General features: G+C 62.5%; 1 long non-coding RNA gene across 1 annotated transcript; it reads left to right on the top strand.

Moving 5' to 3' along the window:
• Positions 1-12,412: 12,412 nt before the first annotated feature.
• Positions 12,413-14,684, top strand: LOC129632788 (uncharacterized). Its single transcript, XR_008704667.1, has 3 exons — positions 12,413-12,511; positions 12,910-13,099; positions 14,334-14,684. It is a non-coding gene; the product is annotated as an uncharacterized LOC129632788 (long non-coding RNA).
• The last annotated feature ends 373 nt before the right edge of the window (positions 14,685-15,057 follow it).

Here is a 15,057-nt window from a genome sequence, read left to right as displayed (position 1 = left end):
CTATGGCATGAAGCAGCATTTTCAGCCATTTTAATATGCACAGCTCAGCGGCATTAAGGACACTCACACTGCTGTGTGAACACCACCCCACCACCCCCAGAACTCTCTGGTCTCCCCAAGGGAAGCCCTGTCCTCAGCATCGCTGACCCCCCTCTCCCGCCCCAGCCCCCAGCCTCACCTCTCTGCTTTCTGTCCCCGAGACCGGGCTGCTCGGGGGCCTCACAGAGGGAGAGTCCGGCAGGCTGTCCCTTCTGTGTCTGGCTCAGCTCACTGAGCACAAAGCCCTCACAGCTTGCCTGCGCTGTCGCGGAGGCCAGAGCATCCTCCCGTTCCAGCTGGAGCCCCATTCTCTCCTGCGTGCACACCACGGCTGTGGATCCGCCAGTCCGGCGATGGCACCAGGATGTTTCCACGACGCCACTGTGAACGCAGGTGCACGGAGTCCGTTCAGGCTCCTGCTTTCAGTTCCGCTGGGTCCACAGCCTGGAATGGAACCTCTGAGTCAGGCAGTAGCTCTGATTAGTTTTTTGAGGAATCACCAGGCCGTTTTCCGCAAGGGCTGCACGTTTTCTGCTTTCATCAGCCGTGCACAAGCGCTGCTCTTTCCACATCCTCGCCAACACTTGTGATTGTCTGGGTTTTTTTAACAGCCATTCAGATGGGTAAGAAGTGGCATCTCTTGTGGTTTTGATTTGCGTCTCCCTGATAACCAGCACAGCTGAGCATCTTTCCACACGCTTACTGGCCATTCATATGTCTTCTTCGGAGAGATGACTTTCAGACCTTTGCCCACTTTTTAGTGGTTGGATTTTGTTGCTATTGTTGAGTTGTGGGTGTTCTTTATATATTGTGGATACTAATCCCTCATCAGACGTATGAGTTGCAGGCACCTCCTCCCATCTGTCGGTTGTCTTTTGACAGTGTCCATTCATGCCCCGTGTTCGTAGTCACCCCTCTAATCACTATACTGGGCCAAGAGTCAACCCTGTGGACACACCTCTGGAGTGCCAGCCCAGGCCTGTTTGGGGCCACAGCCCTGCTCACAGGGACAGAGGCCAGGTGGGAGGGGGAGGGCAGGGAGCCAGAGGCCAGGTGGGTACTACCCACGGGGCGCAGGAGGGCAGCCTGAAGTGGGCGGCCACAGGGGCCCCGGGGCAGAGCTGGCCTGTGCACGCAGCTGCCAGTGGGTGAAGGGCGTCGCATGGCCACCGACAGGGACCCCCTTGTGCCTATTTGCGGTGTGAGCCGGCACGTGTGGGGTGGGCAGAGAGGGCCCAGCCAAGGCATTGAGGGCCGGGGCCCCACCCTGCCGCCTGACACAGGCCCTGGCTCTCAGGAGCTAAAGCTTCTATTTAAAGAAAAGCTTGATGTGTAAAGGGAGCTGGTGCCTCAGAACCTGTGATGCCCCCTGCCCGGCCCCAGCCCCGAAAAAGAAGCCGAAATGAATGTTCCATAGCAAAGAAGGGAAGCCAGGGACGCGCTGCGGGTGGTTTAAGCTGCAGGAGGAATCCTCCCCCAGCTCCCACAGGGGCCCATACACAACACACACACAACAGACAACACACAGACACACACATACTAGACACACAGACACACACAGACACACAAACACACACAGACATCAGCATTAGACACACTCAGACACACACACAGACACACACAGACACACACATACTAGACACACAGACACACACATACTAGACACACAGACACACACAGACAACACACACACACAGACACTAGACATACTCAGACACACAGACACACACACACAGGCACACACAGACACACACATACTAGACACACAGACACACACAGACAACACACACACACAGACACTAGACATACTCAGACACACAGACACACACACACAGGCACACACACAGACACACACAGACACACACATACTAGACACACAGACACACACATACTAGACACACAGACACACATATACTAGACACACACGAACACACACAGACACACAGACATCAGCATTAGACACACTCAGACACACACACAGACAAAACACAGACACACACATACTAGACACACAGACACACACACACAGGCACACACACAGACACACACAGACACACACATACTAGACACACAGACACACACAGACAACACACACACACAGACACTAGACATACTCAGACACACAGACACACACACACAGGCACACACACAGACACACACATACTAGACACATAGACAACTCACAGACACACAGACAACACACACAGACACACACAGACACACACAGACATCAGCACTAGACACACTCAGACACACACAGACATTAGACACACACCAATACACAGATACACAGACACAAGCACACACACAGTGGCACACACAAATATTAGATATGCGTGAACACACACATACACACAGAAACAGCACAAAACACACTCGCTCGAGTGTTCAGAGCGAGAGGCCCGCACTTCCCTCCTCCAGGCGTAACCCCGGGAGCCTGCAGGACTCGCGTCTCACCAGCATAACACCCTGTCTCCAAAAGGACCCGGAGGGCCAAACCCTGATCAGGGTGGAGGTGGGGCGATGCTGGGGGGACGGTCCCCTGACGCGGGAAGCCAGTCTCCCCGCCCCGCCCTGGCCTCTCCAAGGGCACAGGGCAGGGCCACGCACAAGGCAGGCAGACAAGGGGGCTGACCTGCCCGGAGCCCCTCAGCCTCAGGCCCCTGGGCACCTCCCACCCCCAGGCCAGCACACCTGCCCAGGCCAGCAGCAGGAGGGCCGGAGGCCCAGAGCAGGCAGGCAGAGGTCGAGCCCACGCTGTGGGCACCGCTGAGACCCTGGCAGAGGCCCTGCCACGCCCTCACCTGCCTCTTCCCAGGGCAGCCGCGCAGCTGATGCTGTGGTGCCCGCCTCCCCAGGCCCAGGGCCCACCAGGCCACGTCACTGAGCTCCTGCTGCCCAGATGGACAGGCTGTGGTGCCCGCCTCCCCAGGCCCAGGCCCCACCAGGCCACGTCGCTGAGCTCCTGCTGCCCAGATGGACAGGCTGGCGGGTGGTCCTCACGGTCCCTTGGCCAGGCAGGCCCCACCAGCCCAGCGGGAGGCCCCTCCTGGAAGTGATGGAAGTGACAGGTGCTGTCCACTGGCCCTGAGAGGCAGGGCCTGGCCCCCGCTTCTACAATCTTCTGCTCAGGGCCTGTTTCAAGGGCAGCCCGCCTCGGCCCACAGAGACACGGAGGTGGCCGGGGGTGGTCTGGCCTCTGAGAGGCGGGGCCTCTGAGTGGTGTGACCCTCAAGGTGGGGACACAAGGAGGAGGGTAGGGGGAAGCGGGAGGTCTGGAAAGCCTACCGATCCCACCAGAGGGCCTGCCCCGGGGTCTCTCTGCAGCACCCCTCTTCTGGGAAGTCCCCACGCTCGCTGCCGGCCGGGTCCTCCCCGACCACCCGCGACCCTGCCCACCCCCAGGGCCCCTCCCGGGTGAGCTGCGTGGCCGCCTACCCACCCTGCGCGTGGGACCAAGTCGGTGAGCAGACCGCCCAGTGGCTCCTCCAGTTGGTCGCCGGTGGCCGGGAGGCCAGGGAGGGCCCCCGACACAGCCTTGGCCTGGGCCCTGCCGTGAGGAGGCGCCCCTGGGCCACTCCCCACCTGTGGGTGACGGGCAGCTCAGGACAGGTGCCCTCCGAGCGCTCCCTGGCTCAGCCCCGGGCGCACCGGTGAGACTCGCACTTGCTGCTTTCAACTTAGTCTGCGTTGTCTTCTTAATGGCAGCGTCAAATAATAGGTCCTTTGTTCTCGTCCAGTGGGAACGACAGAAAATCATTGGATTGATCCTTGGCGGGCGCTGTGCCCGTGAACTCCCGTACCGCTGGAGCCTGGCTGTCTATCAGCTGGGTAGCCAGGCAGTGGCCCCGGACTCAGCGTGATTTCTACCCCCGAGGGCTGGACGCTGAATGGGCGGGGGCGGGGGGGGGGGCAGCCGGGAGCCTGAGCCCAGACAGCTGCCCCACAAGAAGAGGTGGGTGGGGGCGGTCCTGGAGTCAGGGGTCCCTGTTCTCACACCTGCAACATAGAGGACGCTGGGCAGTGCCCTTCCTGCACATGAGTGTGAGCACGGAGACAGCAGGAGGCCAGCGGAGGGCGTCCCCAGGGGCACAGGCCAGCACAGTGGGCATCGAGGGCATCACAGCAGGCGCCGAGGGTGGGCATCACAGAGGGCGCAAAGGGCATGACAGAGGGCGCCGAGGGTGGGCATCACAGAGGGTGCAAAGGGCATGACAGAGGGCGCCGAGGGCAACAAGGCGCGGGGCGGGTCGCGCCCCCTGCTGGGCCCTGCCGCGTGGGAGAGCAGCCCCATGCGGGACGGTGCCCATCGGGGTCCAGTCAACAGGCCAGGCTGAGGCCCCTTGGCCCAGGCCGAGGCTGTGTCGGGAGCCCTCCCTGGGCAGGGGTCCACGGGGAGCCCGGTGCTGAGCCTCTCGCTGCCGCGGCCCCAGACCGTACACCCGTCCACCCTGGTTCCCCAGAAGGGATGCAGGCTGGCACGACACCCCAGAAATACGGAGTGGCTCTGATGCGCACTGCTCAGCGCCTGCAGAATCCACGCTCACAGGAGACTTGGTCTGTGGGAGTGGGGAGGCCCCTCGGAGGGAGCGGGGAGGCCCTTCAGAGGTGGGGAGGACCCCTCTGGTTCTGGGGTTGAGGCTGCAATGCAGGTCAGTCATTAGGTGCCCACGCACCCCCCACCCCCACCCCGGAGCCCAGGAAATGGCTCCGGGCCGAGAGCAGGACTCGAGACCCAGTGGCCTGACCAGTGTCCGATGAACCAGCCCTCCGAGCAGATGGGGCGGCCACAGGTGCCTGCGCCATCGCCCTCGTCTGGGGTCTGGAGGCTGAAGGTGAGGCGCAGGCAGGGGTTCAGGAATGAAAGGCAGGGGTGGGGGCACTGGGGAGGACACAGCGGGGACTCGGGCGGGGGCTGGCGGTCCTCCAAGCACCTCAGGCTGCCGGAGGGGCCAGCGTTTCCTTGGTGGTCCCCGAGTCCCCGCCCCTACACACCATAGCTGAGTTGGCCTGGACCCTGCACTCCCAGAGCGGTGATGTCACTAAGAGCCTGGGGCTGTCACCAGCCAGTCCCCAGGAACAGCGGCCCAGGACGGATTTCTGTCCGGAGCCCCGCGACAGGTAGGGGGACCGTGATGAGGGGCGCTAAGCCAAGGCCCTCCCCCGCCCTCCCCCCCCCGGGGAGCAAGGCAGACGGGCGCACCAGGTGAACCCCAGTTCGACACCATGCAACCACCCGCGGCGGCCCTGAGGTCAGCGCCCCGGAGTCCTCCCGCCGGATCCCCGGCCACCGTCTGAGCTCCACGGCGCCGGCCCGGCCCTGCGCCCCGGACGCGGAGGAAGCGGCGCCCCGAGGGGGCGACCTACCGTAGTAGCGGCTCGGCTCGCGGCAGTAGCGCAGGATGGGCAGCGCGTCCACCGCCGGCGGCTCCGGGGAGGGTGCGGGGTCCGCGTCGGGGCCCCGGCCGGAGCTGCAGCTCTGACCGCCGCCGCCCCCAGGCCCGGGCCCCGCGTCCCCCGTCCCGCCCGCCGCGGGGGTCACCACAAAGCGCTGGGACATGGTGGCCCCAGCGGCAGCCCCGGTCTCCGGGTGCGGGCGCTGCGAAGGCGGCGAGGACGCGGGCGGGCCCGGTGTGGGGAGGGCGGGGAGGGGCGGGGCCTGGAGGGGCGGGGCCGGACGGGCTGCACCCGAGAGGCCAGTGGACCCTGAGCCCCTGGGACCTAGGCCGGCGCGGGTGTGGGCGCCGGGGGCCGGGCGGGCGGGGCAGCCCGGAGCGCAGAGAGGGACGCGGGCACCGCGGAAAGCCGTCCGGCCGTGGGCAGAGGCTGTGCCCACCTTCGCAGAGCGCCCCTGCGCTCCCCAAGACGCTGAAACCTTGTTCTGGAAGCCGGTACTGTCTCTTCAGGAGAGCGCAGTCGCGGGGTCTCCTTGCAAAACCTCGGAGACCCCGCCCCAGGCGCCAGGGCTGGTCTGGGGAGAGACAGGCCAGGGACGCTGGAGGTCCGGCGGGGTATGGGGAGTGCGGCCACCCCCGAAGCAGCCGGTGGCCTGGGGACCTTGAGAATGCCCACTGAGGGCCAGGACCAAGACTCCCCAGTGACCAAGGGTGGAGGCCTCCCACGGGGAGACTCTGGGGGCTAGGGACCCTGGCCTGGCATTTCCCACCCCCCACTCTGGCCTCTTGGCCACCAGGGTCTAGTCATTCAGCCCAGGAGGTCAGGCAGATGGCCTCCCTCAGAATTCTACCTGGTAGAAGCCCCGGGAGGGCAGGAGGGCTAAGGTGGGGCTGGGGAGGCAAGGGGGCCCTGGGCAAGAACTAGCCACCTGTCCCTGGGTGTCCACGGCAGGGCCCCCAGGGGTGCCCAGTTTGCTTTCCCTCCAGCCTCAGGTTCATCCGCCTCGCACCTCACTCACGTGCACCACTTCACTCATTCATTCATTCACTGAATGTGTACTGGTGCCTAGCAGAGCCCAGCCCTGGGATGATGCAAGGAGGCCGGAGTCCCTGCAGCTCTGAAGCCTGAGTTCCATATGAGAGGCAGCGACAAGAGCTCTGAGTAAGAGACAGAAAGAGAAGGGGTCTGGGGGTGAGATTTTAAGTGGGATGTTGCAGCAGTGCCAGAAGGTGGTGACATTCAGTCAGTGACTTGAAGGAGGTGGGTGTTCAGCAGCAATAGTTTCCCTTCATTCACCTCTTGATCCATCATAGCTGCTCCTGGTCCAGCCCTCACATTTGTATTCCAGTAGTGGAGGGAGGAAACAGTGGAAGGGACAATCAGCACCCCTCCCCAGAACGTGGCCCAGAAACCAGACACCACACCGTTAGCCAGAATGTGGTCATGTGGCCACACCTGCCTGTTGAGAAGACTGGGACATGGACCTGCCAACGTTTGGAGATCTGCTAACGAGGGAAGATGAGAAGTTAGGGTTAGAGGCCCCCAGAGCACAGGGGGAGAGGTGGAGAGCTGTGGGTGAAGACTCCCCTCTTGCACTCACCCTCTCGTTATCTCCCTCACCTCCAACCACATAGCAGCAGAGAGGGTGAGCAGAGCCCTGTACTCACACCCGCAGGCACACCTGGCCTCTCCCATCTCTCTCCTGCTCACACTTACAGGCACACCTGGCCTCTCCCATCTCTCTCCTGCTCACACTTACAGGCACACCTGGCCTCTCCCATCTCTCTCCTGCTCACACCTGCAGGCACACCTGGACATTCTCATCTCTCTCCTGCTCACACCTGCAGGCACATCTGGACACTCCCATATCTCTCCTGCTCACACCTGCAGGCACACCCAGCCTCTCCCATCTCACTCCCGCTCACACCTGCAGGCACACCCAGCCTCTCCCATCTCGTTCCTGCACAGCCTTCCTGGCTTTTTCTAGGTGCTCAGAAGGCCCTCCTGGCAGAAGTGGGGTCTCCACAGACCCTCTGTTCCCCAAGATTCACAGGACGGCAGTCCTGCCTCAGCACCCCCACCCCTGGTCTTCAGTATTCTCTAGGCCATTTTTGCCTTCAATCTTTTCCCCTCAAGACGAATATTTGAATCACTGTGGAAAGTTTTCCCCCAAGTGCCGTCATGTTTTGATTGAAAAGGCATTCACTCTAAAAGTAAACTTGCTGGAAACTGTCTTTAAGGTGTTTAATCTTTCCACCCGGGTCCCACAAGTCTTTCTCATTATATTAATTCACGCATGTTCACATTTTTTGTTGCTACTGTAATGGATCTTGTAATTATGCTGAAATGTAAAAACCAAAACAGGACAAACATTACTGGCTGTTGTGTATTTGTTTTGTAACCTGCCACCTCCCAGAACTCTAAATTCCATTTTTCGCTTGTTTTCCCAGTTTCCTCTGTGGTTTGCAGGGATTTTTTTTTTTTAACCTGTAAAGAATGATAGCTTTGTCTTTCTTTGTTGCTTTTACTTCTTCTGTTTTCTTCCCTCCTTTTGTTCTTATTTTGGAATTTTCTAGAAATTCTGGGGAAATATGAAATAACGCGTTTTCCAGAACTGAAAAGGGAACAGCCCTGGAGGTCATCAGCAGTCATCAGAAGCACCCAGCTGGGAAAGGACCACTGAGCCCTCCTCTGCCCTGACACTCCACCCTGAGACCAGAGGCGGCTGTGGGCAGGCTTGACTCGGGAGGCCTTCTCTTCCCTCTGTCCAGGGCCCGTCAGGTGAGGTGCCCTCCCGGCCTCTGCCTGAGGACAGCCTGCACCCCCAGCCTTGCCTCTGCGGTGCCCACAGTGGCCTAGCCCAGCCAGGCTCCCTGTCTGTGGTCCTGGAAGTCTGGAAGACTCTGGGGCCGCGCTGACTTTGGCCAGTGGACCTCAGGTGAACAGGCCCACTGCACCCCCAGGCCCTCGGCCCCGTGTGGGCAGGGGCTGCGCTCTGAGGATGAGCAGGGAAATGGAAACAGACAATTGCAAAGCAGACGATAACAGTTGCGTCCCAGCCATACAAGCGTGCTAGGGGAGCACGCACGCACCCGCAGCCTAGCTTCCAGAAGCCAGGTCTCGTGGCAGCGCTCGGGCTCTTTAGGGGACCCTAAAGGCAAGTGTTGGAGTGGTTTGTGGACAGAAGGTGATGGGCTAGGCCTGGGAGGGGGGCTCTGGGCATCCACGGCAGTCAGTGCCATCAGCCATCTGAACAGGAGCCATGCTGCCCGCCTGACCGCCTGGCAGTCACTCAGGAGGTCAGGCGGCACTGGCCTCTCTGATGGGAGTGGCCCTCCTCGGCATGTCCCACTGGCCCTGCCAGGGCAGCCACAGGGTCAGACCAAGGCGGGCCCCCGCGGGCTGTAGTCCATGCTGGCCCAGGGGACCCACCGTCACCTGGAGCTGCCCAGAGACCCCGCTGCATCGGGAGGGACGGGACCGTTGTCATCTGAGGAGAGGAGCTGACAGCTTGGACGGTGGCCTGTCTCCAGGTCCCATCCAGACGGCCCAGGCCCTTTGGAGCCATCCTCCAAGACAACACATGTGTGGATACACGCGCATGCACACACACATACAAGGCACCTGGGGGCTTCATTCCGTTGCCAGGGAGGCCTGTGGTCAGAGGCCTGAACAGTCACTCCAGGGAGCTGGGCTCTGTCTGGTGGGAGACCGCAGAGGGGCTCGTCACTGACCTGGAGGCCGCGCCCCTCCCCATCAGCAGCTCCTCAGCTCCTGTGAGCACCTCAAGAAGGCCAGCGTCTCCTTGGAATGTTCCCCTGCCCCCCCACCCCAGAGCAGGCTCCCAGGGAGAGAGGGCTGCAGTGTGAGCAGAGGCTGATGGGGGAAACAGAGACAGAGATAGAGATCGAGAGAGCGATACAGTGGGGTGGGGGGCAGGGCCGCTGGCCTCCTGCTGTGCCTGAGCTGGGAGGCCTGCACTACCCCCTGAACAGCTGCGCTCAGGCCTCGGGACCCCTCTGGGCCCTCATGGGGCTGACCTGCCTTCAGAGATGCAGACAGGACGGCTGGGGCGGAAGTGAGGAGCGTGCAGAGCCGTGGGGATCAGGGGGCTTCCCCCAGCATGTGAGGCAAATCCCAAGCACCCGTGAGCACCCCTGGGGCTGGCTGGAGCTGGGGCTGAGCCTCCCCAGGGAGGTGCCCCTGGGGTGGAGGGCTGGTCCCGGGGGCTTCTGAGGTCTCAGGCTCAGATGACCTCTGCCCACCCTTCTCCAGTCTTCTCACCGCTGACCAGGGCTTTCAATTTTGTTCTGCTTGTGACTGTATCTGTAAACACCAGTGGGAAGAGCCTGCTGGCTGGGCCTGGGCAGTGGGCTGAGCTGGGTCGATTCCCAGCTGCCTGGAGGGGAACAGCAGACCCGAACCCCCGGGACCCAGGAGCAGCTGGCGAACCTGGGGTGGCGGGAAGCCTTCAGGAGTGGACCTGACCCGGCCCCGTGGGCAGCCACGAGGTCAGACGGGGCTGCAGATGCTGGGAGGGCCCAGCCCTGTGTCCGCACAGTGACTGCGCTGAGCCCTGTGGTCATATCCCTAGGTGGGCCCACTCCTGGGGGCAGCGACGAGGAAGCCGTGCAGCTGGGCGTCCCTGCTGGGGACCAGGAGCCACTGCAGAAGCAGGGCCATCACGGGCACTCCCCTGCAGCGCTTTTCTGCAGGAGTCTGACCGTGCGAGGCAGATGGCCTGAGCTGACGCCCGTCCTGCCCAGGCTCAGCTGCGTCCACCCCACCCGTATCATCCTGAACGATACCCAGAGTCCCAGGGTTTCACCTGCGAGCATCCAGACGGCCTTGTATTTAGTAAACCCCCTCCCTCCGTCTGTGGACTCAAGCCTGATGCTCTCTAGCTGCCCGAGACCACGCCCCCTCCCAGAGGAAGGCGCGGCCGCTGCGGGGTGGGGGTGGGAGGGAGGGTCAGCGGGGGCCCCCCGCTCTGCAGGTGGGTCCCTGAAGTGGGTGCTGCCTCTGCCTTCTAGGGCCTCTCCTTCCTGTCTTCTGAGCCAGGGGTCCGGGAGCCCCTCTTCCCCCGGGAACACTCAAGTTCACAAGAGAGTGAAAAGGCGTCGTAACAGCCGAGCGCTGACAACGAGGAGAGCGGCTCCTCAGGTGCCCTGAACTGCAACCCGTTCGGAAACTGTGGCGGGAGGCGGTCCATCCTCTCCAACAGATTCGTCTGCCATACTAACGCTCCTCTAAAAATAAAGCCCACGAGTGACGTCAAGAGGAAGGGGGAGCGTGAGCGTCCTGCGTCCGCGGGAAGGCCTCCCCTGGAAGGGGCAGGGTCTCCCCGGGCCGAGCCCCCCGTGTGTGCGTGACGGATGGTGCCCACTGGGCCTGGGGGCTCAAGGCGCCATCCTGCAGCCCGGCCAGGGCCCGAGGGCACGTGGCCTCCCTGGGCCGGATGCTGGAAAGGGACTGGGTCCGGGGCAGCTCCCACAGGGACGCCCGCCTCCCTCTCAGGCTGCAGGGGCGCCATGAGGGGGCTCCTTTGCCCAGAGCTGCAGGCTGGAGCCCGGGGCAGAGCCAGGCGGCCAGTCTGGGCCGGCCCCGCTGTCTTGGCCTCGCCGCCCCCTGTGGCTGGGGTGCTGAGTCACAGACTGCCCCCAGGAGATGGTGGACGAGGCTCCTTTGTCCCCCAGGGCGGGGGCATCGTGCGCCCGCTGTGCTGGGCTGCCCAGGCAGCCTTGCTCCCAGCGTTGCCATGACAAGCACGTGCCTGGCCGGCAGGCCCCGGGGGAGCACAGCCCGGAGGGCGCTGGACGCCCCCAAGGCCTGGAGCTGTGGCCAGTGGAGCCCACTGAGGGTGTATGAGCTTGGCAACCAGGGTCGCCTGGTGCCCCAGGCAGGTGCCCCCAGGGCCCGGTTAAGAGGCGGGGGTGACGCGGGGCCTCCCGCGGGGCCAGCTCCAGGGCCAGGTGGGTCAGGTTCCCGGGAACAAACTGCTCGGAGCAGCAGCAGCTTCCAGCCAACGGCCTGCACCCTCCTAGTCCTGCAGGGCCAGGTGAGACACGGGCCACCTGGGGTCCCAGCCCCGCAGAGCCCAGGAGGCTCCCTCTGGGTCACTGTGAGGGAGCCCTCCCCACCCCACAGGGGCGCCTGGGGTTGCGCCCTCTTGCCCGGGAGGCGGCTCCTCTCACTGCCTCCCGTTTCAGTTTCGCTTCCTTTGTGGCTCCTGGCTGTGAGGGCAACTCCCGCCCCTCCGGGCCTGCAGAAGATGAGGCTTGCTCTGGGCCCACTGCCCCTGTGAGATCCTCTGCAAGGCTGGGCTCCCTTGGCAGCTCTGAGACGCTTCCCAGTGAGGGGTGGGCTAAGGGTTGGGTGTGTTTCAGGGACAGCACTGCCCTCGGGAAAGGAGGCCCCTGCGGCTGCAGGATGCAAAGCCCGAACCTGGGGGGATGGTGTCCCCAGCCCCGGGCAGCCCCCCGCCTCAGCCAAGGCGGACACAGACCCGCAGCCACCGCATCTCACTGACTTTGGGATGCTCCCCTGGGCCCTGGCCAGCTGCCCAGCCCGACCCTCTGTGGCCGCCCATCAGGAGTCCATGGGCAGGCACAGTGAGGGGGGGTTAGGGGTTGGGGGGGTGGTTAGGGGTGAGGCGGGGGTTGGGGGTGGTGGAGGTGCAGACTGAGGGGTGTCGGGGAGCTCAGCAGGGATCAGGAAAGTCCCTGCACCCCTGAAAGGTGATGCCGGGCTGTAAGGCCTTCACTGCCAGGAAGGGGCGCCCCAGGCTTTTCGAGGATGCATAGTTGGACCCCAAACATGCAGGGCCCCCTGGACAACACCCGGAGGACTGGCTTTATTTTTGTGTCCATCCCCCACCTTCAGAACGTCCTCTTCAGGCTCTGAGCCACCCCAGTGCCCAAACCGGATGGTACCCACCAGCCCAGCAGGACTCCGGGGCACAGCAGCAGCCTGTGGCCCTTGATTCTCTGTGGACACCGCTGTATTATTTCCTGCTTCGCTCCAGCACCCAGGACGGTGCACAGTGCCTCGGACATTCAGAAACTGATGTGGAATGGTGGGTGGATGGAGGGTGGGTGGATGGAGGGAGGGATACAGAGATGGTGGATGGAGGGAGGGACGGGTGGTGGTGGAGGAGTAGATGAAGGTGAAAGGGTGGAGGGGGTGGATGGTGGATGAAGGGTGGATGGAGGAATAAATGGAGGCAGGGATACAGAGATGATGGCCGGAGAGAGGGACAGATGGTGGCTGGGGGTGGATGGCTAGTAGACAGAGGGGTGGATGAAGGATGAGAGGAGGGAGGGTGGACGGACTGATGATGGATAAATGGAGGGACGAATGGGTGCAGGAACCGTGGAGGAATGGATGGTTGATGGACAGTGGGCGGATGGACAATGGGTGGAAGAATAAACGCCTGAAACTCCCCTGACAGTGCAACTGTGCTTCGTCGCTCAGTCGTGTCCAACTCTGCGACCCCATGGACTGGAGCCCGCCAGGCACCTCTGTCCATGGGATTCTCCAGGCAAGAATAGTGGAGTGGATTGCCATACCCTCCTCCAGGGGATCTTCCCAACCCAGGGATCGAACCCAGGTCTACCCCATTGCAAGCAGGTTCTTTACCGTCTGAGCCATAAATTGGCACTCGGTAAATGTCAATTTTCATTCTTCTTTTCTTCTGAAACCTGTCGAAACAGCTATTATCTGCCCTAGACCCTCAAGGCTGTTTGGCTTAAGTTCCCGTCTTCTGCCTTTAATTGTGTGCTGAGCTCGGCTAGTGTCATGATTGCCCTGGGGGAGTTTAGATGAGGACGGGGAGAGGGAGAGAGGGGCGGGCACCGCGGGGTGAGGCAGGATGGTCCAGGGGTGGCGGGCTGGCCCTGAGGCTGCTGGGATGGTCCCGGGCGGGGCAGGACAGGAGACCACCCAGCAGGGCAGGTCCTGGCGGCAAGGGTCCCCGCAGCCCCGTGTCGCCCTGTCCTGCTGGGGAAGCCCGCATTTGCCCGGGCGCCGCCTCTCTGCACGGCCTCCCACAGGTGCCAAGGCCCCGAGGCCAGGCCTGAGCCCTGCCCCCCGGCTGCTGCTGGTTTGGCCATGGTGGGTGACGAGGGCTGGCTGGTAAACGGTGGGTGGGGGTAGGTGAGGGCTTGGGGGACATTTCTGCAGGGCCAAGGAGGAGGCCCCAGTCGGGGGCATCTCCTCCTCAGGCTAGGGCCAGGGGTACTTGGTCAGTGGCCGGCAGGAGGTGGGCTTTGTCCTCGCCGAGGACCCCCCAGCAGCAGAGTCCAGAGCTGTGGGGGTTTGACCAGCCTTGGCTGGGCTGACCTGGCTCTGGAATCAGGCCCAGGGCCCCAGGTCAAGGTGCTCAGACTCCCCACTGGCCCTTCTCTCACCCCCCGACCCTGTCCCCTTTGCTCCCAGGTCTTGGGGTCAGCCCCCAGCTGTAAGCCCCTCCCCAAGCCACACCTGCCCCACTTTGGACTCATGGACATGGAAACTTCGGCCACCTGACCCGCCACCTGGCCCAGCACGGCCACCCGATGCGTTGGGCTCCTCCCACCCCCATTCCCTTGGGAGGTCAGGTTTCCTGGGCTGGGCATCTCAACCAGCTCCAGCAACAGGGCCCCCAGGTAATACTGGCCCCGATCCTCCCCACGGCACCTCCCATGGCTCTGGCGACAGGTGGTACCCGGAGCCTGAGACCTTCAAGCCTCAAGGGATGGCAGACTCCAGCCAGCCCTGCCTTCCGCACCGGGTGGCCCGGGCACTGCCTGCAGGTGGGCGATCTGAGCTGCAAAGAATCCTCACGCCACGGCCAACTGGCTCCTGGAGGAGCTCTCAGACAAGGCTCCCAGTTCACGCAACCTCTTTGCACCCTCCAGCTACCTGTCCACTCATCAACCAGCCATTCCAGCTCCCGACGGTCAAGGCAGGCCTTCCAGAGCCAGGCCTTCTGGGCTTCAATCCGCAGTGGCCACAGACAGCAAGCACCCAGCTTCCTCAACGTTCTACAGTGGTTGTAAGAGAAAAAGCAACCCCTGCCATCCCTTAGAGCGTCCAGCACTGTGACCGCTGAGGTTGGCAGGAGCCTGGAACCCAGGGGAACGGCTGGGAGGGAGAGGGCTGGGCAGGAGGTCTGAACAGCCACCCTGCAGGGAACAGGCTGTTTTGGGTCCCGCCACTCCGAGGCCTGCTGGTCATCAGTTCTCCATGGTGTGTTTTCTGGTGACATTGTAGATAAATGATGACACTTGAGAATGTGGCTTTCAGTTCAGTTCAGTTCCTCAGTCGTGTCCGACTCTTTGCAATCCCATGGACTGCAGCACACACGTCATGAACCCCCAGCTTGTTCAAACTCAAGTCCATTGAGTCGGTGATGCCATCCAATCATCTCATCCTCTGCCCTCCCCTTCTCCTCCTGCCTTCAATCTTTTCCAGCATCAGGGTCTTTTCCAGGGAGTTGGTTCTTCGCATCAAGTGGCCAAAGTATTGGAGCTTCAGCTTCAGCATCAATCCTTCCAATGAATATTCAGGATTCATTTCCTTTAGGATTGACTGGTTGGATCTCCTTGCAGTCCAAGGGACTCTCAAGAGTCTTCTCCAACA

This window comes from Bubalus kerabau, chromosome 18 (genome assembly GCF_029407905.1).
Source record: "Bubalus kerabau isolate K-KA32 ecotype Philippines breed swamp buffalo chromosome 18, PCC_UOA_SB_1v2, whole genome shotgun sequence".
Taxonomy (NCBI): Eukaryota; Metazoa; Chordata; class Mammalia; order Artiodactyla; family Bovidae; genus Bubalus; species Bubalus kerabau.
This window is presented reverse-complemented; position numbering and strand designations above follow the sequence as displayed.